The sequence below is a fragment of the Zootoca vivipara genome, chromosome 15 (genome assembly GCF_965207765.1).
Source record: "Zootoca vivipara chromosome 15, rZooViv2.hap1.1, whole genome shotgun sequence".
NCBI classification, from domain to species: Eukaryota; Metazoa; Chordata; class Lepidosauria; order Squamata; family Lacertidae; genus Zootoca; species Zootoca vivipara.
This window is the reverse complement of record NC_142598.1, coordinates 1,998,291-2,025,853: the sequence shown is the minus strand read 5'-3', so window position 1 is coordinate 2,025,853 and position 27,563 is coordinate 1,998,291.

Below are 27,563 nucleotides of genomic sequence, written 5' to 3'. Positions count from 1 at the left end.
TAAGCAACTAAGCGAAATAAAGCCATGGAACGCTTATTTGCCTTCGATCTATGCATTCTGACACTCCAACAATGTGTTCTGCTTCAATTTGGCTTATTTTACAAAGATGCTTATTTCTGGCGTGAAGATGCAGTTCTACTCAAGAGTAAGCAACTAAGCGAAATAAAGCCATAGAACGCTTATTTGCCTTCTATCTATGCATTCTGACACTCCAACAATGTTTTCTGCTTCAATTTGGCTCATTTTACAAAGATGCTTATTTCTGGCGTGAACATGCAGTTCTACTCAAGAGTAAGCAACTAAGCGAAATAAAGCCATGGAACGCTTATTTGCCTTCTATCTATGCATTCTGACACTCCAACAATGTTTTCTGCTTCAATTTGGCTCATTTTACAAAGATGCTTATTTCTGGCGTGAACATGCAGTTCTACTCAAGAGTAAGCAACTAAGCGAAATAAAGCCATAGAACGCTTATTTACATTCTATCTATGCATTCTGACACTCCACCAATGTGTTCTGCTTCAATTTGACTCATTTTACAAAGATGCTTATTTCTGGAGTGAACATGCAGTTCTACTCAAGAGTAAGCAACTAAGCGAAATAAAGCCATGGAACGCTTATTTGCCTTCTATCTATGCATTCTGACTCTCCACCAATCTTTTCTGCTTCATTTTGGCTCATTTTACAAAGATGCTTATTTCTGGCGTGAACATGCAGTTCTACTCAAGAGTAAGCAACTAAGCGAAATAAAGCCATGGAACGCTTATTTGCCTTCGATCTATGCATTCTGACACTCCAACAATGTGTTCTGCTTCAATTTGGCTTATTTTACAAAGATGCTTATTTCTGGCGTGAAGATGCAGTTCTACTCAAGAGTAAGCAACTAAGCGAAATAAAGCCATAGAACGCTTATTTGCCTTCTATCTATGCATTCTGACACTCCAACAATGTTTTCTGCTTCAATTTGGCTCATTTTACAAAGATGCTTATTTCTGGCGTGAACATGCAGTTCTACTCAAGAGTAAGCAACTAAGCGAAATAAAGCCATGGAACGCTTATTTGCCTTCTATCTATGCATTCTGACACTCCAACAATGTTTTCTGCTTCAATTTGGCTCATTTTACAAAGATGCTTATTTCTGGCGTGAACATGCAGTTCTACTCAAGAGTAAGCAACTAAGCGAAATAAAGCCATAGAACGCTTATTTACATTCTATCTATGCATTCTGACACTCCACCAATGTGTTCTGCTTCAATTTGACTCATTTTACAAAGATGCTTATTTCTGGAGTGAACATGCAGTTCTACTCAAGAGTAAGCAACTAAGCGAAATAAAGCCATGGAACGCTTATTTGCCTTCTATCTATGCATTCTGACACTCCAACAATGTTTTCTGCTTCAATTTGGGTCATTTCACAAAGGTGCTCATTTCTTGAGTGAATATGCAGTTCTACTCAAGAGTAAGCAACTAAGCGAAATAAAGCCATGGAACGCTTATTTGCCTTCTATCTATGCATTCTGACTCTCCACCAATCTTTTCTGCTTCATTTTGGCTCATTTTACAAAGATGCTTATTTCTGGCGTGAACATGCAGTTCTACTCAAGAGTAAGCAACTAAGCGAAATAAAGCCATGGAACGCTTATTTGCCTTCGATCTATGCATTCTGACACTCCAACAATGTGTTCTGCTTCAATTTGGCTTATTTTACAAAGATGCTTATTTCTGGCGTGAAGATGCAGTTCTACTCAAGAGTAAGCAACTAAGCGAAATAAAGCCATAGAATGCTTATTTGCCTTCTATCTATGCATTCTGACACTCCAACAATGTTTTCTGCTTCAATTTGGCTCATTTTACAAAGATGCTTATTTCTGGCGTGAACATGCAGTTCTACTCAAGAGTAAGCAACTAAGCGAAATAAAGCCATGGAACGCTTATTTGCCTTCTATCTATGCATTCTGACACTCCAACAATGTTTTCTGCTTCAATTTGGCTCATTTTACAAAGATGCTTATTTCTGGCGTGAACATGCAGTTCTACTCAAGAGTAAGCAACTAAGCGAAATAAAGCCATAGAACGCTTATTTACATTCTATCTATGCATTCTGACACTCCACCAATGTGTTCTGCTTCAATTTGACTCATTTTACAAAGATGCTTATTCCTGGAGTGAACATGCAGTTCTACTCAAGAGTAAGCAACTAAGCGAAATAAAGCCATGGAACGCTTATTTGCCTTCTATCTATGCATTCTGACACTCCAACAATGTTTTCTGCTTCAATTTGACTCATTTTACAAAGATGCTTATTTCTGGAGTGAACATGCAGTTCTACTCAAGAGTAAGCAAGTAAGCGAAATAAAGCCATGGAACGCTTATTTGCCTTCTATCTATGCATTCTGACACTCCAACAATGTGTTCTGCTTCAATTTGGGTCATTTCACAAAGGTGCTCATTTCTTGAGTGAATATGCAGTTCTACTCAAGAGTAAGCAACTAAGCGAAATAAAGCCATGGAACGCTTATTTGCCTTCTATCTATGCATTCTGACACTCCAACAATGTGTTCTGCTTCAATTTGACTCATTTTCCAAAGGTGCTTATTCCTGGAGTGAATATGCAGTTCTACTCAAGAGTAAGCAACTAAGCGAAATAAAGCCATGGAACGCTTATTTGCCTTCTATCTATGCATTCTGACACTCCAACAATGTGTTCTGCTTCAATTTGGCTCATTTTACAAAGATGCTTATTTCTGGAGTGAACATGCAGTTCTACTCAAGAGTAAGCAACTAAGCGAAATAAAGCCATGGAACGCTTATTTTCCTTCTATCTATGCATTCTGACACTCCAACAATGTTTTCTGCTTCAATTTGGGTCATTTCACAAAGGTGCTCATTTCTGGCGTGAATATGCAGTTCTACTCAAGAGTAAGCAAGTAAGCGAAATAAAGCCATGGAACGCTTATTTGCCTTCTATCTATACATTCTGACACTCCACCAATGTGTTTTGCTTCAATTTGACTCATTTTACAAAGATGCTTATTTCTGGCGTGAACATGCAGTTCTACTCAAGAGTAAGCAACTAAGCGAAATAAAGCCATAGAACGCTTATTTGCCTTCTATCTATGCATTCTGACACTCCAACAATGTGTTTTGCTTCACTTTCACTCATTTTATAAAGGTGCTTATTCCTGGAGTGAATATGCAGTTCTACTCAAGAGTAAGCAACTAAGCGAAATAAAGCCATGGAACGCTTATTTGCCTTCTATCTATGCATTCTGACACTCCAACAATGTTTTCTGCTTCAATTTGGCTCATTTTACAAAGATGCTTATTTCTGGCGTGAACATGCAGTTCTACTCAAGAGTAAGCAACTAAGCGAAATAAAGCCATAGGACGCTTATTTGCCTTCTATCTATGCATTCTGACACTCCACCAATGCGTTCTGCTTCAATTTGACTCATTTTACAAAGATGCTTATTTCTGGAGTGAACATGCAGTTCTACTCAAGAGTAAGCAACTAAGCGAAATAAAGCCATGGAACGCTTATTTGCCTTCTATCTATGCATTCTGACACTCCAACAATTTGTTCTGCTTCAATTTGACTCATTTTACAAAGGTGCTTATTCCTGTAGTGAACATGCAGTTCTACTCAAGAGTAAGCAACTAAGCGAAATAAAGCCATGGAACGCTTATTTGCCTTCTTTCTATGCATTCTGACACTCCAACAATGTGTTCTGCTTCAATTTGACTCATTTTACAAAGGTGCTTATTCCTGGAGTGAACATGCAGTTCTGCTCAAGAGTAAGCAACTAAGCGAAATAAAGCCATGGAACGCTTATTTGCCTTCTATCTATGCATTCTGACACTCCAACAATGTGTTCTGCTTCAATTTGACTCATTTTAGAAAGATGCTTATTTCTGGAGTGAACATGCAGTTCTACTCAAGAGTAAGCAAGTAAGCGAAATAAAGCCATGGAACGCTTATTTGCCTTCTATCTATGCATTCTGACACTCCAACAATGTTTTCTGCTTCAATTTGGGTCATTTCACAAAGGTGCTCATTTCTTGAGTGAATATGCAGTTCTACTCAAGAGTAAGCAACTAAGCGAAATAAAGCCATGGAACGCTTATTTGCCTTCTATCTATGCATTCTGACTCTCCACCAATCTTTTCTGCTTCATTTTGGCTCATTTTACAAAGATGCTTATTTCTGGCGTGAACATGCAGTTCTACTCAAGAGTAAGCAACTAAGCGAAATAAAGCCATGGAACGCTTATTTGCCTTCGATCTATGCATTCTGACACTCCAACAATGTGTTCTGCTTCAATTTGGCTTATTTTACAAAGATGCTTATTTCTGGCGTGAACATGCAGTTCTACTCAAGAGTAAGCAACTAAGCGAAAAAAAGCCATAGAACGCTTATTTGCCTTCTATCTATGCATTCTGACACTCCAACAATGTTTTCTGCTTCAATTTGGCTCATTTTACAAAGATGCTTATTTCTGGCGTGAACATGCAGTTCTACTCAAGAGTAAGCAACTAAGCGAAATAAAGCCATGGAACGCTTATTTGCCTTCTATCTATGCATTCTGACACTCCAACAATGTTTTCTGCTTCAATTTGGCTCATTTTACAAAGATGCTTATTTCTGGCGTGAACATGCAGTTCTACTCAAGAGTAAGCAAGTAAGCGAAATAAAGCCATGGAACGCTTATTTGCCTTCTATCTATGCATTCTGACACTCCAACAATGTTTTCTGCTTCAATTTGGGTCATTTCACAAAGGTGCTCATTTCTTGAGTGAATATGCAGTTCTACTCAAGAGTAAGCAACTAAGCGAAATAAAGCCATGGAACGCTTATTTGCCTTCTATCTATGCATTCTGACACTCCAACAATGTGTTCTGCTTCAATTTGACTCATTTTCCAAAGGTGCTTATTCCTGGAGTGAATATGCAGTTCTACTCAAGAGTAAGCAACTAAGCGAAATAAAGCCATGGAACGCTTATTTGCCTTCTATCTATGCATTCTGACACTCCAACAATGTTTTCTGCTTCAATTTGGCTCATTTTACAAAGATGCTTATTTCTGGCGTGAACATGCAGTTCTACTCAAGAGTAAGCAACTAAGCGAAATAAAGCCATGGAACGCTTATTTGCCTTCTATCTATGCATTCTGACACTCCACCAATGTGTTTTGCTTCAATTTGACTCATTTTACAAAGATGCTTATTTCTGGAGTGAACATGCAGTTCTACTCAAGAGTAAGCAACTAAGCGAAATAAAGCCATGGAACGCTTATTTGCCTTCTATCTATGCATTCTGACACTCCAACAATGTTTTCTGCTTCAATTTGGCTCATTTTACAAAGATGCTTATTTCTGGCGTGAACATGCAGTTCTACTCAAGAGTAAGCAACTAAGCGAAATAAAGCCATAGGACGCTTATTTGCCTTCTATCTATGCATTCTGACACTCCACCAATGCGTTCTGCTTCAATTTGACTCATTTTACAAAGATGCTTATTTCTGGAGTGAACATGCAGTTCTACTCAAGAGTAAGCAACTAAGCGAAATAAAGCCATGGAACGCTTATTTGCCTTCTATCTATGCATTCTGACACTCCAACAATTTGTTCTGCTTCAATTTGACTCATTTTACAAAGGTGCTTATTCCTGTAGTGAACATGCAGTTCTACTCAAGAGTAAGCAACTAAGCGAAATAAAGCCATGGAACGCTTATTTGCCTTCTTTCTATGCATTCTGACACTCCAACAATGTGTTCTGCTTCAATTTGACTCATTTTACAAAGGTGCTTATTCCTGGAGTGAACATGCAGTTCTGCTCAAGAGTAAGCAACTAAGCGAAATAAAGCCATGGAACGCTTATTTGCCTTCTATCTATGCATTCTGACACTCCAACAATGTGTTCTGCTTCAATTTGACTCATTTTAGAAAGATGCTTATTTCTGGAGTGAACATGCAGTTCTACTCAAGAGTAAGCAAGTAAGCGAAATAAAGCCATGGAACGCTTATTTGCCTTCTATCTATGCATTCTGACACTCCAACAATGTTTTCTGCTTCAATTTGGGTCATTTCACAAAGGTGCTCATTTCTTGAGTGAATATGCAGTTCTACTCAAGAGTAAGCAACTAAGCGAAATAAAGCCATGGAACGCTTATTTGCCTTCTATCTATGCATTCTGACTCTCCACCAATCTTTTCTGCTTCATTTTGGCTCATTTTACAAAGATGCTTATTTCTGGCGTGAACATGCAGTTCTACTCAAGAGTAAGCAACTAAGCGAAATAAAGCCATGGAACGCTTATTTGCCTTCGATCTATGCATTCTGACACTCCAACAATGTGTTCTGCTTCAATTTGGCTTATTTTACAAAGATGCTTATTTCTGGCGTGAACATGCAGTTCTACTCAAGAGTAAGCAACTAAGCGAAAAAAAGCCATAGAACGCTTATTTGCCTTCTATCTATGCATTCTGACACTCCAACAATGTTTTCTGCTTCAATTTGGCTCATTTTACAAAGATGCTTATTTCTGGCGTGAACATGCAGTTCTACTCAAGAGTAAGCAACTAAGCGAAATAAAGCCATGGAACGCTTATTTGCCTTCTATCTATGCATTCTGACACTCCAACAATGTTTTCTGCTTCAATTTGGCTCATTTTACAAAGATGCTTATTTCTGGCGTGAATATGCAGTTCTACTCAAGAGTAAGCAAGTAAGCGAAATAAAGCCATGGAACGCTTATTTGCCTTCTATCTATGCATTCTGACACTCCAACAATGTTTTCTGCTTCAATTTGGGTCATTTCACAAAGGTGCTCATTTCTTGAGTGAATATGCAGTTCTACTCAAGAGTAAGCAACTAAGCGAAATAAAGCCATGGAACGCTTATTTGCCTTCTATCTATGCATTCTGACACTCCAACAATGTGTTCTGCTTCAATTTGACTCATTTTCCAAAGGTGCTTATTCCTGGAGTGAATATGCAGTTCTACTCAAGAGTAAGCAACTAAGCGAAATAAAGCCATGGAACGCTTATTTGCCTTCTATCTATGCATTCTGACACTCCAACAATGTTTTCTGCTTCAATTTGGCTCATTTTACAAAGATGCTTATTTCTGGCGTGAACATGCAGTTCTACTCAAGAGTAAGCAACTAAGCGAAATAAAGCCATGGAACGCTTATTTGCCTTCTATCTATGCATTCTGACACTCCACCAATGTGTTTTGCTTCAATTTGACTCATTTTACAAAGATGCTTATTTCTGGAGTGAACATGCAGTTCTACTCAAGAGTAAGCAACTAAGCGAAATAAAGCCATGGAACGCTTATTTTCCTTCTATCTATGCATTCTGACACTCCAACAATGTTTTCTGCTTCAATTTGGGTCATTTCACAAAGGTGCTCATTTCTTGAGTGAATATGCAGTTCTACTCAAGAGTAAGCAAGTAAGCGAAATAAAGCCATGGAACGCTTATTTGCCTTCTATCTACGCATTCTGACACTACAACAATGTTTTCTGCTTCATTTTGGCTCATTTTACAAAGATGCTTATTTCTGGCGTGAACATGCAGTTCTACTCAAGAGTAAGCAACTAAGCGAAATAAAGCCATAGAACGCTTATTTGCCTTCTATCTATGCATTCTGACACTCCAACAATGTGTTTTGCTTCACTTTCACTCATTTTATAAAGGTGCTTATTCCTGGAGTGAATATGCAGTTCTACTCAAAAGTAAGCAACTAAGCGAAATAAAGCCATGGAACGCTTATTTGCCTTCTATCTATGCATTCTGACACTCCAACAATGTTTTCTGCTTCAATTTGGCTCATTTTACAAAGATGCTTATTTCTGGCGTGAACATGCAGTTCTACTCAAGAGTAAGCAACTAAGCGAAATAAAGCCATAGGACGCTTATTTGCCTTCTATCTATGCATTCTGACACTCCAACAATGTTTTCTGCTTCAATTTGGGTCATTTCACAAAGGTGCTCATTTCTTGAGTGAATATGCAGTTCTACTCAAGAGTAAGCAACTAAGCGAAATAAAACCATGGAACGCTTATTTGCCTCCTATCTATGCATTCTGACTCTCCACCAATGTTTTCTGCTTCATTTTGGCTCATTTTACAAAGATGATTATTTCTGGCGTGAACATGCAGTTCTACTCAAGAGTAAGCAACTAACCGAAATAAAGCCATGGAACGCTTATTTGCCTTCGATCTATGCATTCTGACACTCCAACAATGTGTTCTGCTTCAATTTGGCTCATTTTACAAAGATGCTTATTTCTGGCGTGAACATGCAGTTCTACTCAAGAGTAAGCAACTAAGCGAAATAAAGCCATAGAACGCTTATTTGCCTTCTATCTATGCATTCTGACACTCCAACAATGTTTTCTGCTTCAATTTGGCTCATTTTACAAAGATGCTTATTTCTGGCGTGAACATGCAGTTCTACTCAAGAGTAAGCAACTAAGCGAAATAAAGCCATGGAACGCTTATTTGCCTTCTATCTATGCATTCTGACACTCCAACAATGTTTTCTGCTTCAATTTGGGTCATTTCACAAAGGTGCTCATTTCTTGAGTGAATATGCAGTTCTACACAAGAGTAAGCAACTATGCGAAATAAAGCCATGGAACGCTTATTTGCCTTCTATCTATGCATTCTGACACTCCAACAATGTTTTCTGCTTCATTTTGGCTCATTTTACAAAGATGCTTATTTCTGGCGTGAACATGCAGTTCTACTCAAGAGTAAGCAACTAAGCGAAATAAAGCCATAGAACGCTTATTTGCCTTCTATCTATGCATTCTGACACTCCAACAATGTGTTTTGCTTCACTTTGACTCATTTTACAAAGGTGCTTATTCCTGGAGTGAATATGCAGTTCTACTCAAGAGTAAGCAACTAAGCGAAATAAAGCCATAGAACGCTTATTTGCCTTCTATCTATGCATTCTGACACTCCAACAATGTTTTCTGCTTCAATTTGGCTCATTTTACAAAGATGCTTATTTCTGGCGTGAACATGCAGTTCTACTCAAGAGTAAGCAACTAAGCGAAATAAAGCCACGGAACGCTTATTTGCCTTCTATCTATGCATTCTGACACTCCAACAATGTTTTCTGCTTCAATTTGGCTCATTTTACAAAGATGCTTATTTCTGGCGTGAACATGCAGTTCTACTCAAGAGTAAGCAACTAAGCGAAATAAAGCCATAGAACGCTTACTTGCCTTCTATCTATGCATTCTGACACTCCAACAATGTTTTCTGCTTCAATTTGGCTCATTTTACAAAGATGCTTATTTCTGGCGTGAATATGCAGTTCTACTCAAGAGTAAGCAACTAAGCGAAATAAAGCCATGGAACGCTTATTTGCCTTCTATCTATGCATTCTGACACTCCAACAATGTTTTCTGCTTCAATTTGGGTCATTTCACAATGGTGCTCATTTATTGAGTGAATATGCAGTTCTACTCAAGAGTAAGCAACTAAGCGAAATAAAGCCATGGAACGCTTATTTGCCTTTTTTCTATGCATTCTGACACTCCACCAATGTGTTTTGCTTTAATTTGACTCATTTTACAAAGATGCTTATTTCTGGCGTGAACATGCAGTTCTACTCAAGAGTAAGCAAGTAAGCGAAATAAGGCATGGAACGCTTATTTGCCTTCTATCTATGCATTCTGACACTCCAACAATGTTTTCTGCTTCAATTTGGGTCATTTCACAAAGGTGCTCATTTCTTGAGTGAATATGCAGTTCTACTCAAGAGTAAGCAACTAAGCGAAATAAAGCCATGGAACGCTTATTTGCATTCTGACACTCCAACAATGTTTTCTGCTTCAATTTGGCTCATTTTACAAAGATGCTTATTTCTGGCGTGAACATGCAGTTCTACTCAAGAGTAAGCAACTAAGCGAAATAAAGCCATAGAACGCTTATTTGCCTTCTATCTATGCATTCTGACACTCCAACAATGTGTTTTGCTTCACTTTGACTCATTTTACAAAGGTGCTTATTCCTGGAGTGAATATGCAGTTCTACTCAAGAGTAAGCAACTAAGCGAAATAAAGCCATAGAACGCTTATTTGCCTTCTATCTATGCATTCTGACACTCCAACAATGTTTTCTGCTTCAATTTGGGTCATTTCACAAAGGTGCTCATTTCTTGAGTGAATATGCAGTTCTACTCAAGAGTAAGCAACTAAGCGAAATAAAACCATGGAACGCTTATTTGCCTCCTATCTATGCATTCTGACTCTCCACCAATGTTTTCTGCTTCATTTTGGCTCATTTTACAAAGATGATTATTTCTGGCGTGAACATGCAGTTCTACTCAAGAGTAAGCAACTAACCGAAATAAAGCCATGGAACGCTTATTTGCCTTCGATCTATGCATTCTGACACTCCAACAATGTGTTCTGCTTCAATTTGGCTCATTTTACAAAGATGCTTATTTCTGGCGTGAACATGCAGTTCTACTCAAGAGTAAGCAACTAAGCGAAATAAAGCCATAGAACGCTTATTTGCCTTCTATCTATGCATTCTGACACTCCAACAATGTTTTCTGCTTCAATTTGGCTCATTTTACAAAGATGCTTATTTCTGGCGTGAACATGCAGTTCTACTCAAGAGTAAGCAACTAAGCGAAATAAAGCCATGGAACGCTTATTTGCCTTCTATCTATGCATTCTGACACTCCAACAATGTTTTCTGCTTCAATTTGGGTCATTTCACAAAGGTGCTCATTTCTTGAGTGAATATGCAGTTCTACACAAGAGTAAGCAACTATGCGAAATAAAGCCATGGAACGCTTATTTGCCTTCTATCTATGCATTCTGACACTCCAACAATGTTTTCTGCTTCATTTTGGCTCATTTTACAAAGATGCTTATTTCTGGCGTGAACATGCAGTTCTACTCAAGAGTAAGCAACTAAGCGAAATAAAGCCATAGAACGCTTACTTGCCTTCTATCTATGCATTCTGACACTCCACCAATGTGTTTTGCTTTAATTTGACTTATTTTACAAAGATGCTTATTTCTGGCGTGAACATGCAGTTCTACTCAAGAGTAAGCAAGTAAGCGAAATAAGGCATGGAACGCTTATTTGCCTTCTATCTATGCATTCTGACACTCCAACAATGTTTTCTGCTTCAATTTGGGTCATTTCACAAAGGTGCTCATTTCTGGAGTGAATATGCAGTTCTACTCAAGAGTAAGCAACTAAGCGAAATAAAGCCATGGAACGCTTATTTGCATTCTGACACTCCAACAATGTTTTCTGCTTCAATTTGGCTCATTTTACAAAGATGCTTATTTCTGGCGTGAACATGCAGTTCTACTCAAGAGTAAGCAACTAAGCGAAATAAAGCCATAGAACGCTTATTTGCCTTCTATCTATGCATTCTGACACTCCAACAATGTGTTTTGCTTCACTTTGACTCATTTTACAAAGGTGCTTATTCCTGGAGTGAATATGCAGTTCTACTCAAGAGTAAGCAACTAAGCGAAATAAAGCCATAGAACGCTTATTTGCCTTCTATCTATGCATTCTGACACTCCAACAATGTTTTCTGCTTCAATTTGGCTCATTTTACAAAGATGCTTATTTCTGGCGTGAACATTCAGTTCTACTCAAGAGTAAGCAACTAAGCGAAATAAAGCCACGGAACGCTTATTTGCCTTCTATCTATGCATTCTGACACTCCAACAATTTATTCTGCTTCAATTTGGCTCATTTTACAAAGATGCTTATTTCTGGCGTGAACATGCAGTTCTACTCAAGAGTAAGCAACTAAGCGAAATAAAGCCATAGAACGCTTATTTGCCTTCTATCTATGCATTCTGACACTCCAACAATGTTTTCTGCTTCAATTTGGCTCATTTTACAAAGATGCTTATTTCTGGCGTGAATATGCAGTTCTACTCAAGAGTAAGCAACTAAGCGAAATAAAGCCATGGAACGCTTATTTGCCTTCTATCTATGCATTCTGACACTCCAACAATGTTTTCTGCTTCAATTTGGGTCATTTCACAAAGGTGCTCATTTATTGAGTGAATATGCAGTTCTACTCAAGAGTAAGCAACTAAGCGAAATAAAGCCATGGAACGCTTATTTGCCTTTTTTCTATGCATTCTGACACTCTACCAATGTGTTTTGCTTTAATTTGACTCATTTTACAAAGATGCTTATTTCTGGCGTGAACATGCAGTTCTACTCAAGAGTAAGCAAGTAAGCGAAATAAGGCATGGAACGCTTATTTGCCTTCTATCTATGCATTCTGACACTCCAACAATGTTTTCTGCTTCAATTTGGGTCATTTCACAAAGGTGCTCATTTCTTGAGTGAATATGCAGTTCTACTCAAGAGTAAGCAACTAAGCGAAATAAAGCCATGGAACGCTTATTTGCCTTCTATCTATGCATTCTGACACTCCAACAATGTTTTCTGCTTCAATTTGGCTCATTTTACAAAGATGCTTATTTCTGGCGTGAACATGCAGTTCTACTCAAGAGTAAGCAAGTAAGCGAAATAAAGCCATGGAACGCTTATTTGCCTTCTATCTATGCATTCTGACACTCCAACAATGTTTTCTGCTTCAATTTGGCTCATTTTACAAAGATGCTTATTTCTGGCGTGAACATGCAGTTCTACTCAAGAGTAAGCAACTAAGCGAAATAAAGCCATAGAACGCTTATTTGCCTTCTATCTATGCATTCTGAAACTCCACCAATGTGTTTTGCTTCAATTTGACTCATTTTACAAAGATGCTTATTTCTGGAGTGAACATGCAGTTCTACTCAAGAGTAAGCAACTAAGCGAAATAAAGCCATGGAACGCTTATTTCCCTTCTATCTATGCATTCTGACACTCCAACAATGTTTTCTGCTTCAATATGCCTCATTTTACAAAGATGCTTATTTCTGGCGTGAATATGCAGTTCTACTCAAGAGTAAGCAACTAAGCGAAATAAAGCCATGGAACGCTTATTTGCCTTCTATCTATGCATTCTGACTCTCCACCAATGTTTTCTGCTTCATTTTGGCTCATTTTACAAAGATGCTTATTTCTGGCGTGAACATGCAGTTCTACTCAAGAGTAAGCAACTAAGCAAAATAAAGCCATGGAACGCTTATTTGCCTTCTATCTATGCATTCTGACACTCCAACAATGTTTTCTGCTTCAATTTGGCTCATTTTACAAAGATGCTTATTTCTGGCGTGAACATGCAGTTCTACTCAAGAGTAAGCAACTAAGCGAAATAAAGCCATAGGACGCTTATTTGCCTTCTATCTATGCATTCTGACACTCCAACAATGTTTTCTGCTTCAATTTGGGTCATTTCACAAAGGTGCTCATTTCTTGAGTGAATATGCAGTTCTACTCAAGAGTAAGCAACTAAGCGAAATAAAGCCATGGAACGCTTATTTGCCTCCTATCTATGCATTCTGACACTCCAACAATGTTTTCTGCTTCAATTTGGGTCATTTCACAAAGGTGCTCATTTCTTGAGTGAATATGCAGTTCTACTCAAGAGTAAGCAACTATGCGAAATAAAGCCATGGAACGCTTATTTGCCTTCTATCTATGCATTCTGACACTCCAACAATGTTTTCTGCTTCATTTTGGCTCATTTTACAAAGATGCTTATTTCTGGCGTGAACATGCAGTTCTACTCAAGAGTAAGCAACTAAGCGAAATAAAGCCATAGAACGCTTATTTGCCTTCTATCTATGCATTCTGACACTCCAACAATGTGTTTTGCTTCACTTTGACTCATTTTACAAAGGTGCTTATTCCTGGAGTGAATATGCAGTTCTACTCAAGAGTAAGCAACTAAGCGAAATAAAGCCATAGAACGCTTATTTGCCTTCTATCTATGCATTCTGACACTCCAACAATGTTTTCTGCTTCAATTTGGCTCATTTTACAAAGATGCTTATTTCTGGCGTGAACATGCAGTTCTACTCAAGAGTAAGCAACTAAGCGAAATAAAGCCACGGAACGCTTATTTGCCTTCTATCTATGCATTCTGACACTCCAACAATTTATTCTGCTTCAATTTGGCTCATTTTACAAAGATGCTAATTTCTGGCGTGAACATGCAGTTCTACTCAAGAGTAAGCAACTAAGCGAAATAAAGCCATAGAACGCTTATTTGCCTTCTATCTATGCATTCTGACACTCCAACAATGTTTTCTTCTTCAATTTGGCTCATTTTACAAAGATGCTTATTTCTGGCGTGAATATGCAGTTCTACTCAAGAGTAAGCAACTAAGCGAAATAAAGCCATGGAACGCTTATTTGCCTTCTATCTATGCATTCTGACACTCCAACAATGTTTTCTGCTTCAATTTGGGTCATTTCACAAAGGTGCTCATTTATTGAGTGAATATGCAGTTCTACTCAAGAGTAAGCAACTAAGCGAAATAAAGCCATGGAACGCTTATTTGCCTTTTTTCTATGCATTCTGACACTCTACCAATGTGTTTTGCTTTAATTTGACTCATTTTACAAAGATGCTTATTTCTGGCGTGAACATGCAGTTCTACTCAAGAGTAAGCAAGTAAGCGAAATAAGGCATGGAACGCTTATTTGCCTTCTATCTATGCATTCTGACACTCCAACAATGTTTTCTGCTTCAATTTGGGTCATTTCACAAAGGTGCTCATTTCTTGAGTGAATATGCAGTTCTACTCAAGAGTAAGCAACTAAGCGAAATAAAGCCATGGAACGCTTATTTGCCTTCTATCTATGCATTCTGACACTCCAACAATGTTTTCTGCTTCAATTTGGCTCATTTTACAAAGATGCTTATTTCTGGCGTGAACATGCAGTTCTACTCAAGAGTAAGCAAGTAAGCGAAATAAAGCCATGGAACGCTTATTTGCCTTCTATCTATGCATTCTGACACTCCAACAATGTTTTCTGCTTCAATTTGGCTCATTTTACAAAGATGCTTATTTCTGGCGTGAACATGCAGTTCTACTCAAGAGTAAGCAACTAAGCGAAATAAAGCCATAGAACGCTTATTTGCCTTCTATCTATGCATTCTGAAACTCCACCAATGTATTTTGCTTCAATTTGACTCATTTTACAAAGATGCTTATTTCTGGAGTGAACATGCAGTTCTACTCAAGAGTAAGCAACTAAGCGAAATAAAGCCATGGAACGCTTATTTGCCTTCTATCTATGCATTCTGACACTCCAACAATGTTTTCTGCTTCAATATGCCTCATTTTACAAAGATGCTTATTTCTGGCGTGAGTATGCAGTTCTACTCAAGAGTAAGCAACTAAGCGAAATAAAGCCATGGAACGCTTATTTGCCTTCTATCTATGCATTCTGACTCTCCACCAATGTTTTCTGCTTCATTTTGGCTCATTTTACAAAGATGCTTATTTCTGGCGTGAACATGCAGTTCTACTCAAGAGTAAGCAACTAAGCGAAATAAAGCCAGGGAACACTTATTTGCCTTCTATCTATGCATTCTGACACTCCAACAATGTTTTCTGCTTCAATTTGGCTCATTTTACAAAGATGCTTATTTCTGGCGTGAACATGCAGTTCTACTCAAGAGTAAGCAACTAAGCGAAATAAAGCCATGGAACGCTTATTTGCCTTCGATCTATGCATTCTGACACTCCAACAATGTTTTCTGCTTCAATTTGGGTCATTTCACAAAGGTGCTCATTTCTTGAGTGAATATGCAGTTCTACTCAAGAGTAAGCAACTAAGCGAAATAAAGCCATGGAACGCTTATTTGCCTTCGATCTATGCATTCTGACACTCCAACAATGTTTTCTGCTTCAATTTGGCTCATTTTACAAAGATGCTTATTTCTGGCGTGAACATGCAGTTCTACTCAAGAGTAAGCAACTAAGCGAAATAAAGCCATAGAACGCTTATTTGCCTTCTGTCTATGCATTCTGACACTCCAACAATGTTTTCTGCTTCAATTTGGCTCATTTTACAAAGATGCTTATTTCTGGCGTGAACATGCAGTTCTACTCAAGAGTAAGCAACTAAGCGAAATAAAGCCATGGAACGCTTATTTGCCTTCTATCTATGCATTCTGACACTCCAACAATGTTTTCTGCTTCAATTTGGGTCATTTCACAAAGGTGCTCATTTCTTGAGTGAATATGCAGTTCTACTCAAGAGTAAGCAACTAAGCGAAATAAAGCCATGGAACGCTTATTTGCCTTCTATCTATGCATTCTGACACTCCAACAATGTGTTCTGCTTCAATTTGACTCATTTTACAAAGATGCTTATTTCTGGAGTGAACATGCAGTTCTACTCAAGAGTAAGCAACTAAGCGAAATAAAGCCATGGAACGCTTATTTGCCTTCTATCTATGCATTCTGACACTCCAACAATGTTTTCTGCTTCAATTTGGGTCATTTCACAAAGGTGCTCATTTATTGAGTGAATATGCAGTTCTACTCAAGAGTAAGCAACTAAGCGAAATAAAGCCATGGAACGCTTATTTGCCTTCTATCTATGCATTCTGACACTCCAACAATGTTTTCTGCTACAATTTGGCTCATTTTACAAAGATGCTTATTTCTGGCGTGAACATGCAGTTCTACTCAAGAGTAAGCAACTAAGCGAAATAAAGCCATAGAACGCTTATTTGCCTTCTATCTATGCATTCTGACACTCCAACAATGTTTTCTGCTTCAATTTGACTCATTTTACAAAGATGCTTATTTCTGGCGTGAACATGCAGTTCTACTCAAGAGTAAGCAACTAAGCGAAATAAAGCCATAGAACGCTTATTTGCCTTCTATCTATGCATTCTGACACTCCACCAATGTGTTCTGCTTCAATTTGACTCATTTTACAAAGATGCTTATTTCTGGAGTGAACATGCAGATCTACTCAAGAGTAAGCAAGTAAGCGAAATAAGGCATGGAACGCTTATTTGCCTTCTATCTATGCATTCTGACACTCCAACAATGTTTTCTGCTTCAATTTGGGTCATTTCACAAAGGTGCTCATTTCTTGAGTGAATATGCAGTTCTACTCAAGAGTAAGTAACTAAGCGAAATAAAGCCATGGAACGCTTATTTGCCTTCGATCTATGCATTCTGACACTCCAACAATGTTTTCTGCTTCAATTTGGCTCATTTTACAAAGATGCTTATTTCTGGCGTGAACATGCAGTTCTACTCAAGAGTAAGCAAGTAAGCGAAATAAAGCCATGGAACGCTTATTTGCCTTCTATCTATGCATTCTGACACTCCAACAATGTTTTCTGCTTCAATTTGGCTCATTTTACAAAGATGCTTATTTCTGGCGTGAACATGCAGTTCTACTCAAGAGTAAGCAACTAAGCGAAATAAAGCCATAGAACGCTTATTTGCCTTCTATCTATGCATTCTGAAACTCCACCAATGTGTTTTGCTTCAATTTGACTCATTTTACAAAGATGCTTATTTCTGGAGTGAACATGCAGTTCTACTCAAGAGTAAGCAACTAAGCGAAATAAAGCCATGGAACGCTTATTTGCCTTCTATCTATGCATTCTGACACTCCAACAATGTTTTCTGCTTCAATATGCCTCATTTTACAAAGATGCTTATTTCTGGCGTGAATATGCAGTTCTACTCAAGAGTAAGCAACTAAGCGAAATAAAGCCATGGAACGCTTATTTGCCTTCTATCTATGCATTCTGACTCTCCACCAATGTTTTCTGCTTCATTTTGGCTCATTTTACAAAGGTGCTTATTCCTGGAGTGAACATGCAGTTCTACTCAAGAGTAAGCAACTAAGCGAAATAAAGCCATGGAACGCTGATTTGCCTTCTATCTATGCATTCTGACACTCCAACAATTTGTTCTGCTTCAATTTGACTCATTTTACAAAGGTGCTTATTCCTGGAGTGAACATGCAGTTCTACTCAAGAGTAAGCAACTAAGCGAAATAAAGCCATGGAACGCTTATTTGCCTTCTTTCTATGCATTCTGACACTCCAACAATGTGTTCTGCTTCAATTTGACTCATTTTACAAAGGTGCTTATTCCTGGAGTGAACATGCAGTTCTACTCAAGAGTAAGCAACTAAGCGAAATAAAGCCATGGAACGCTTATTTGCCTTCTATCTATGCATTCTGACACTCCAACAATGTGTTCTGCTTCAATTTGACTCATTTTACAAAGATGCTTATTTCTGGCGTGAACATGCAGTTCTACTCAAGAGTAAGCAACTAAGCGAAATAAAGCCATGGAACGCTTATTTGCCTTCTATCTATGCATTCTGACACTCCAACAATGTTTTCTGCTTCAATTTGGGTCATTTCACAAAGGTGCTCATTTATTGAGTGAATATGCAGTTCTACTCAAGAGTAAGCAACTAAGCGAAATAAAGCCATGGAACGCTTATTTGCCTTCTATCTATGCATTCTGACACTCCAACAATGTTTTCTGCTACAATTTGGCTCATTTTACAAAGATGCTTATTTCTGGCGTGAACATGCAGTTCTACTCAAGAGTAAGCAACTAAGCGAAATAAAGCCATAGAACGCTTATTTGCCTTCTATCTATGCATTCTGACACTCCAACAATGTTTTCTGCTTCAATTTGACTCATTTTACAAAGATGCTTATTTCTGGCGTGAACATGCAGTTCTACTCAAGAGTAAGCAAGTAAGCGAAATAAAGCCATGGAACGCTTATTTGCCTTCTATCTATGCATTCTGACACTCCAACAATGTTTTCTGCTTCAATTTGGCTCATTTTACAAAGATGCTTATTTCTGGCGTGAACATGCAGTTCTACTCAAGAGTAAGCAAGTAAGCGAAATAAAGCCATGGAACGCTTATTTGCCTTCTATCTATGCATTCTGACACTCCAACAATGTTTTCTGCTTCAATTTGGCTCATTTTACAAAGATGCTTATTTCTGGCGTGAACATGCAGTTCTACTCAAGAGTAAGCAACTAAGCGAAATAAAGCCATAGAACGCTTATTTGCCTTCTATCTATGCATTCTGAAACTCCACCAATGTGTTTTGCTTCAATTTGACTCATTTTACAAAGATGCTTATTTCTGGAGTGAACATGCAGTTCTACTCAAGAGTAAGCAACTAAGCGAAATAAAGCCATGGAACGCTTATTTGCCTTCTATCTATGCATTCTGACACTCCAACAATGTTTTCTGCTTCAATATGCCTCATTTTACAAAGATGCTTATTTCTGGCGTGAATATGCAGTTCTACTCAAGAGTAAGCAACTAAGCGAAATAAAGCCATGGAACGCTTATTTGCCTTCTATCTATGCATTCTGACTCTCCACCAATGTTTTCTGCTTCATTTTGGCTCATTTTACAAAGGTGCTTATTCCTGGAGTGAACATGCAGTTCTACTCAAGAGTAAGCAACTAAGCGAAATAAAGCCATGGAACGCTGATTTGCCTTCTATCTATGCATTCTGACACTCCAACAATTTGTTCTGCTTCAATTTGACTCATTTTACAAAGGTGCTTATTCCTGGAGTGAACATGCAGTTCTACTCAAGAGTAAGCAACTAAGCGAAATAAAGCCATGGAACGCTTATTTGCCTTCTTTCTATGCATTCTGACACTCCAACAATGTGTTCTGCTTCAATTTGACTCATTTTACAAAGGTGCTTATTCCTGGAGTGAACATGCAGTTCTACTCAAGAGTAAGCAACTAAGCGAAATAAAGCCATGGAACGCTTATTTGCCTTCTATCTATGCATTCTGACACTCCAACAATGTGTTCTGCTTCAATTTGACTCATTTTACAAAGATGCTTATTTCTGGAGTGAACATGCAGTTCTACTCAAGAGTAAGCAACCAAGCGAAATAAAGCCATGGAACGCTTATTTGCCTTCTATCTATGCATTCTGACACTCCAACAATGTTTTCTGCTTCAATTTGGGTCATTTCACAAAGGTGCTCATTTATTGAGTGAATATGCAGTTCTACTCAAGAGTAAGCAACTAAGCGAAATAAAGCCATGGAACGCTTATTTGCCTTCTATCTATGCATTCTGACACTCCAACAATGTTTTCTGCTACAATTTGGCTCATTTTACAAAGATGCTTATTTCTGGCGTGAACATGCAGTTCTACTCAAGAGTAAGCAACTAAGCGAAATAAAGCCATAGAACGCTTATTTGCCTTCTATCTATGCATTCTGACACTCCAACAATGTTTTCTGCTTCAATTTGACTCATTTTACAAAGATGCTTATTTCTGGCGTGAACATGCAGTTCTACTCAAGAGTAAGCAACTAAGTGAAATAAAGCCATAGAACGCTTATTTGCCTTCTATCTATGCATTCTGACACTCCACCAATGTGTTCTGCTTCAATTTGACTCATTTTACAAAGATGCTTATTTCTGGAGTGAACATGCAGTTCTACTCAAGAGTAAGCAACTAAGCGAAATAAAGCCATGGAACGCTTATTTGCCTTCTATCTATGCATTCTGACACTCCAACAATGTTTTCTGCTTCAATATGGCTCATTTTACAAAGATGCTTATTTCTGGCGTGAATATGCAGTTCTACTCAAGAGTAAGCAACTAAGCGAAATAAAGCCATGGAACGCTTATTTGCCTTCTATCTATGCATTCTGACACTCCAACAATGTTTTCTGCTTCAATTTGGGTCATTTCACAAAGGTGCTCATTTCTTGAGTGAATATGCAGTTCTACTCAAGAGTAAGCAACTAAGCGAAATAAAGCCATGGAACGCTTATTTGCCTTCTATCTATGCATTCTGACACTCCAACAATGTGTTCTGCTTCAATTTGACTCATTTTACAAAGATGCTTATTTCTGGAGTGAACATGCAGTTCTACTCAAGAGTAAGCAACTAAGCGAAATAAAGCCATGGAACGCTTATTTGCCTTCTATCTATGCATTCTGACACTCCAACAATGTTTTCTGCTTCAATTTGGGTCATTTCACAAAGGTGCTCATTTATTGAGTGAATATGCAGTTCTACTCAAGAGTAAGCAACTAAGCGAAATAAAGCCATGGAACGCTTATTTGCCTTCTATCTATGCATTCTGACACTCCAACAATGTTTTCTGCTACAATTTGGCTCATTTTACAAAGATGCTTATTTCTGGCGTGAACATGCAGTTCTACTCAAGAGTAAGCAACTAAGTGAAATAAAGCCATAGAACGCTTATTTGCCTTCTATCTATGCATTCTGACACTCCACCAATGTGTTCTGCTTCACTTTGACTCATTTTACAAAGATGCTTATTTCTGGAGTGAACATGCAGTTCTACTCAAGAGTAAGCAACTAAGCGAAATAAAGCCATGGAACGCTTATTTGCCTTCTATCTATGCATTCTGACACTCCAACAATGTTTTCTGCTTCAATATGGCTCATTTTACAAAGATGCTTATTTCTGGCGTGAATATGCAGTTCTACTCAAGAGTAAGCAACTAAGCGAAATAAAGCCATGGAACGCTTATTTGCCTTCTATCTATGCATTCTGACACTCCAACAATGTTTTCTGCTTCAATTTGGGTCATTTCACAAAGGTGCTCATTTCTTGAGTGAATATGCAGTTCTACTCAAGAGTAAGCAACTAAGCGAAATAAAGCCATGGAACGCTTATTTGCCTTCTATCTATGCATTCTGACACTCCAACAATGTGTTCTGCTTCAATTTGACTCATTTTACAAAGATGCTTATTTCTGGAGTGAACATGCAGTTCTACTCAAGAGTAAGCAACTAAGCGAAATAAAGCCATGGAACGCTTATTTGCCTTCTATCTATGCATTCTGACACTCCAACAATGTTTTCTGCTTCAATTTGGGTCATTTCACAAAGGTGCTCATTTATTGAGTGAATATGCAGTTCTACTCAAGAGTAAGCAACTAAGCGAAATAAAGCCATGGAACGCTTATTTGCCTTCTATCTATGCATTCTGACACTCCAACAATGTTTTCTGCTACAATTTGGCTCATTTTACAAAGATGCTTATTTCTGGCGTGAACATGCAGTTCTACTCAAGAGTAAGCAACTAAGCGAAATAAAGCCATAGAACGCTTATTTGCCTTCTATCTATGCATTCTGACACTCCAACAATGTTTTCTGCTTCAATTTGACTCATTTTACAAAGATGCTTATTTCTGGCGTGAACATGCAGTTCTACTCAAGAGTAAGCAACTAAGCGAAATAAAGCCATAGAACGCTTATTTGCCTTCTATCTATGCATTCTGACACTCCACCAATGTGTTCTGCTTCAATTTGACTCATTTTACAAAGATGCTTATTTCTGGAGTGAACATGCAGTTCTACTCAAGAGTAAGCAAGTAAGCGAAATAAGGCATGGAACGCTTATTTGCCTTCTATCTATGCATTCTGACACTCCAACAATGTTTTCTGCTTCAATTTGGGTCATTTCACAAAGGTGCTCATTTCTTGAGTGAATATGCAGTTCTACTCAAGAGTAAGCAACTAAGCGAAATAAAGCCATGGAACGCTTATTTGCCTTCGATCTATGCATTCTGACACTCCAACAATGTTTTCTGCTTCAATTTGGCTCATTTTACAAAGATGCTTATTTCTGGCGTGAACATGCAGTTCTACTCAAGAGTAAGCAACTAAGCGAAATAAAGCCATAGAACGCTTATTTTTCTTCTGTCTATGCATTCTGACACTCCAACAATGTTTTCTGCTTCAATTTGACTCATTTTACAAAGGTGCTTATTCCTGGAGTGAACATGCAGTTCTACTCAAGAGTAAGCAACTAAGCGAAATAAAGCCATGGAACGCTTATTTGCCTTCTTTCTATGCATTCTGACACTCCAACAATGTGTTCTGCTTCAATTTGACTCATTTTACAAAGGTGCTTATTCCTGGAGTGAACATGCAGTTCTACTCAAGAGTAAGCAACTAAGCGAAATAAAGCCATGGAACGCTTATTTGCCTTCTATCTATGCATTCTGACACTCCAACAATGTGTTCTGCTTCAATTTGACTCATTTTACAAAGATGCTTATTTCTGGAGTGAACATGCAGTTCTACTCAAGAGTAAGCAACTAAGCGAAATAAAGCCATGGAACGCTTATTTGCCTTCTATCTATGCATTCTGACACTCCAACAATGTTTTCTGCTTCAATTTGGGTCATTTCACAAAGGTGCTCATTTATTGAGTGAATATGCAGTTCTACTCAAGAGTAAGCAACTAAGCGAAATAAAGCCATGGAACGCTTATTTGCCTTCTATCTATGCATTCTGACACTCCAACAATGTTTTCTGCTACAATTTGGCTCATTTTACAAAGATGCTTATTTCTGGCGTGAACATGCAGTTCTACTCAAGAGTAAGCAACTAAGCGAAATAAAGCCATAGAACGCTTATTTGCCTTCTATCTATGCATTCTGACACTCCAACAATGTTTTCTGCTTCAATTTGACTCATTTTACAAAGATGCTTATTTCTGGCGTGAACATGCAGTTCTACTCAAGAGTAAGCAACTAAGCGAAATAAAGCCATAGAACGCTTATTTGCCTTCTATCTATGCATTCTGACACTCCACCAATGTGTTCTGCTTCAATTTGACTCATTTTACAAAGATGCTTATTTCTGGAGTGAACATGCAGTTCTACTCAAGAGTAAGCAAGTAAGCGAAATAAGGCATGGAACGCTTATTTGCCTTCTATCTATGCATTCTGACACTCCAACAATGTGTTTTGCTTCAATTTGACTCATTTTACAAAGATGCTTATTTCTGGAGTGAACATGCAGTTCTACTCAAGAGTAAGCAACTAAGCGAAATAAAGCCATGGAACGCTTATTTGCCTTCTATCTATGCATTCTGACACTCCAACAATGTTTTCTGCTACAATTTGGCTCATTTTACAAAGATGCTTATTTCTGGCGTGAACATGCAGTTCTACTCAAGAGTAAGCAACTAAGCGAAATAAAGCCATGGAACGCTTATTTGCCTTCTATCTATGCATTCTGACACTCCAACAATGTTTTCTGCTTCAATTTGACTCATTTTACAAAGATGCTTATTTCTGGCGTGAACATGCAGTTCTACTCAAGAGTAAGCAACTAAGCGAAATAAAGCCATAGAACGCTTATTTGCCTTCTATCTATGCATTCTGACACTCCACCAATGTGTTCTGCTTCAATTTGACTCATTTTACAAAGATGCTTATTTCTGGAGTGAACATGCAGTTCTACTCAAGAGTAAGCAAGTAAGCGAAATAAGGCATGGAACGCTTATTTGCCTTCTATCTATGCATTCTGACACTCCAACAATGTTTTCTGCTTCAATTTGGGTCATTTCACAAAGGTGCTCATTTCTTGAGTGAATATGCAGTTCTACTCAAGAGTAAGCAACTAAGCGAAATAAAGCCATGGAACGCTTATTTGCCTTCGATCTATGCATTCTGACACTCCAACAATGTTTTCTGCTTCAATTTGGCTCATTTTACAAAGATGCTTATTTCTGGCGTGAACATGCAGTTCTACTCAAGAGTAAGCAACTAAGCGAAATAAAGCCATAGAACGCTTATTTTTCTTCTGTCTATGCATTCTGACACTCCAACAATGTTTTCTGCTTCAATTTGGCTCATTTTACAAAGATGCTTATTTCTGGCGTGAACATGCAGTTCTACTCAAGAGTAAGCAACTAAGCGAAATAAAGCCATGGAACGCTTATTTGCCTTCTATCTATGCATTCTGACACTCCAACAATGTTTTCTGCTTCAATTTGACTCATTTCACAAAGGTGCTCATTTCTTGAGTGAATATGCAGTTCTACTCAAGAGTAAGCAACTAAGCGAAATAAAGCCATGGAACGCTTATTTGCCTTCTATCTATGCATTCTGACACTCCAACAATGTGTTCTGCTTCAATTTGACTCATTTTACAAAGATGCTTATTTCTGGAGTGAACATGCAGTTCTACTCAAGAGTAAGCAACTAAGCGAAATAAAGCCATGGAACGCTTATTTGCCTTCTATCTATGCATTCTGACACTCCAACAATGTTTTCTGCTACAATTTGGCTCATTTTACAAAGGTGCTTATTTCTGGCGTGAACATGCAGTTCTACTCAAGAGTAAGCAACTAAGCGAAATAAAGCCATAGAACGCTTATTTGCCTTCTATCTATGCATTCTGACACTCCAACAATGTTTTCTGCTACAATTTGGCTCATTTTACAAAGATGCTTATTTCTGGCGTGAACATGCAGTTCTACTCAAGAGTAAGCAACTAAGCGAAATAAAGCCATAGAACGCTTATTTGCTTTCTGTCTATGCATTCTGACACTCCAACAATGTTTTCTGCTTCAATTTGGCTCATTTTACAAAGATGCTTATTTCTGGCGTGAACATGCAGTTCTACTCAAGAGTAAGCAACTAAGCGAAATAAAGCCATGGAACGCTTATTTGCCTTCTATCTATGCATTCTGACACTCCAACAATGTTTTCTGCTTCAATTTGACTCATTTCACAAAGGTGCTCATTTCTTGAGTGAATATGCAGTTCTACTCAAGAGTAAGCAACTAAGCGAAATAAAGCCATGGAACGCTTATTTGCCTTCTATCTATGCATTCTGACACTCCAACAATGTGTTCTGCTTCAATTTGACTCATTTTACAAAGATGCTTATTTCTGGAGTGAACATGCAGTTCTACTCAAGAGTAAGCAACTAAGCGAAATAAAGCCATGGAACGCTTATTTGCCTTCTATCTATGCATTCTGACACTCCAACAATGTTTTCTGCTTCAATTTGACTCATTTTACAAAGATGCTTATTTCTGGCGTGAACATGCAGTTCTACTCAAGAGTAAGCAACTAAGCGAAATAAAGCCATAGAACGCTTATTTGCCTTCTATCTATGCATTCTGAAACTCCACCAATGTGTTCTGCTTCAATTTGACTCATTTTACAAAGATGCTTATTTCTGGAGTGAACATGCAGTTCTACTCAAGAGTAAGCAAGTAAGCGAAATAAGGCATGGAACGCTTATTTGCCTTCTATCTATGCATTCTGACACTCCAACAATGTTTTCTGCTTCAATTTGGGTCATTTCACAAAGGTGCTCATTTCTTGAGTGAATATGCAGTTCTACTCAAGAGTAAGCAACTAAGCGAAATAAAGCCATGGAACGCTTATTTGCCTTCTATCTATGCATTCTGACACTCCAACAATGTGTTCTGCTTCAATTTGACTCATTTTACAAAGATGCTTATTTCTGGAGTGAACATGCAGTTCTACTCAAGAGAAAGCAACTAAGCGAAATAAAGCCATGGAACGCTTATTTGCCTTCTATCTATGCATTCTGACACTCCAACAATGTTTTCTGCTACAATTTGGCTCATTTTACAAAGATGCTTATTTCTGGCGTGAACATGCAGTTCTACTCAAGAGTAAGCAACTAAGCGAAATAAAGCCATAGAACGCTTATTTGCCTTCTATCTATGCATTCTGACACTCCAACAATGTTTTCTGCTTCAATTTGACTCATTTTACAAAGATGCTTATTTCTGGCGTGAACATGCAGTTCTACTCAAGAGTAAGCAACTAAGCGAAATAAAGCCATAGAACGCTTATTTGCCTTCTATCTATGCATTCTGACACTCCACCAATGTGTTCTGCTTCAATTTGACTCATTTTACAAAGATGCTTATTTCTGGAGTGAACATGCAGTTCTACTCAAGAGTAAGCAAGTAAGCGAAATAAGGCATGGAACGCTTATTTGCCTTCTATCTATGCATTCTGACACTCCAACAATGTTTTCTGCTTCAATTTGGGTCATTTCACAAAGGTGCTCATTTCTTGAGTGAATATGCAGTTCTACTCAAGAGTAAGCAACTAAGCGAAATAAAGCCATGGAACGCTTATTTGCCTTCGATCTATGCATTCTGACACTCCAACAATGTTTTCTGCTTCAATTTGGCTCATTTTACAAAGATGCTTATTTCTGGCGTGAACATGCAGTTCTACTCAAGAGTAAGCAACTAAGCGAAATAAAGCCATAGAACGCTTATTTGCCTTCTGTCTATGCATTCTGACACTCCAACAATGTTTTCTGCTTCAATTTGGCTCATTTTACAAAGATGCTTATTTCTGGCGTGAACATGCAGTTCTACTCAAGAGTAAGCAACTAAGCGAAATAAAGCCATGGAACGCTTATTTGCCTTCTATCTATGCATTCTGACACTCCAACAATGTTTTCTGCTTCAATTTGGGTCATTTCACAAAGGTGCTCATTTCTTGAGTGAATATGCAGTTCTACTCAAGAGTAAGCAACTAAGCGAAATAAAGCCATAGGACGCTTATTTGCCTTCTATCTATGCATTCTGACACTCCACCAATGCGTTCTGCTTCAATTTGACTCATTTTACAAAGATGCTTATTTCTGGAGTGAACATGCAGTTCTACTCAAGAGTAAGCAACTAAGCGAAATAAAGCCATGGAACGCTTATTTGCCTTCTATCTATGCATTCTGACACTCCAACAATTTGTTCTGCTTCAATTTGACTCATTTTACAAAGGTGCTTATTCCTGTAGTGAACATGCAGTTCTACTCAAGAGTAAGC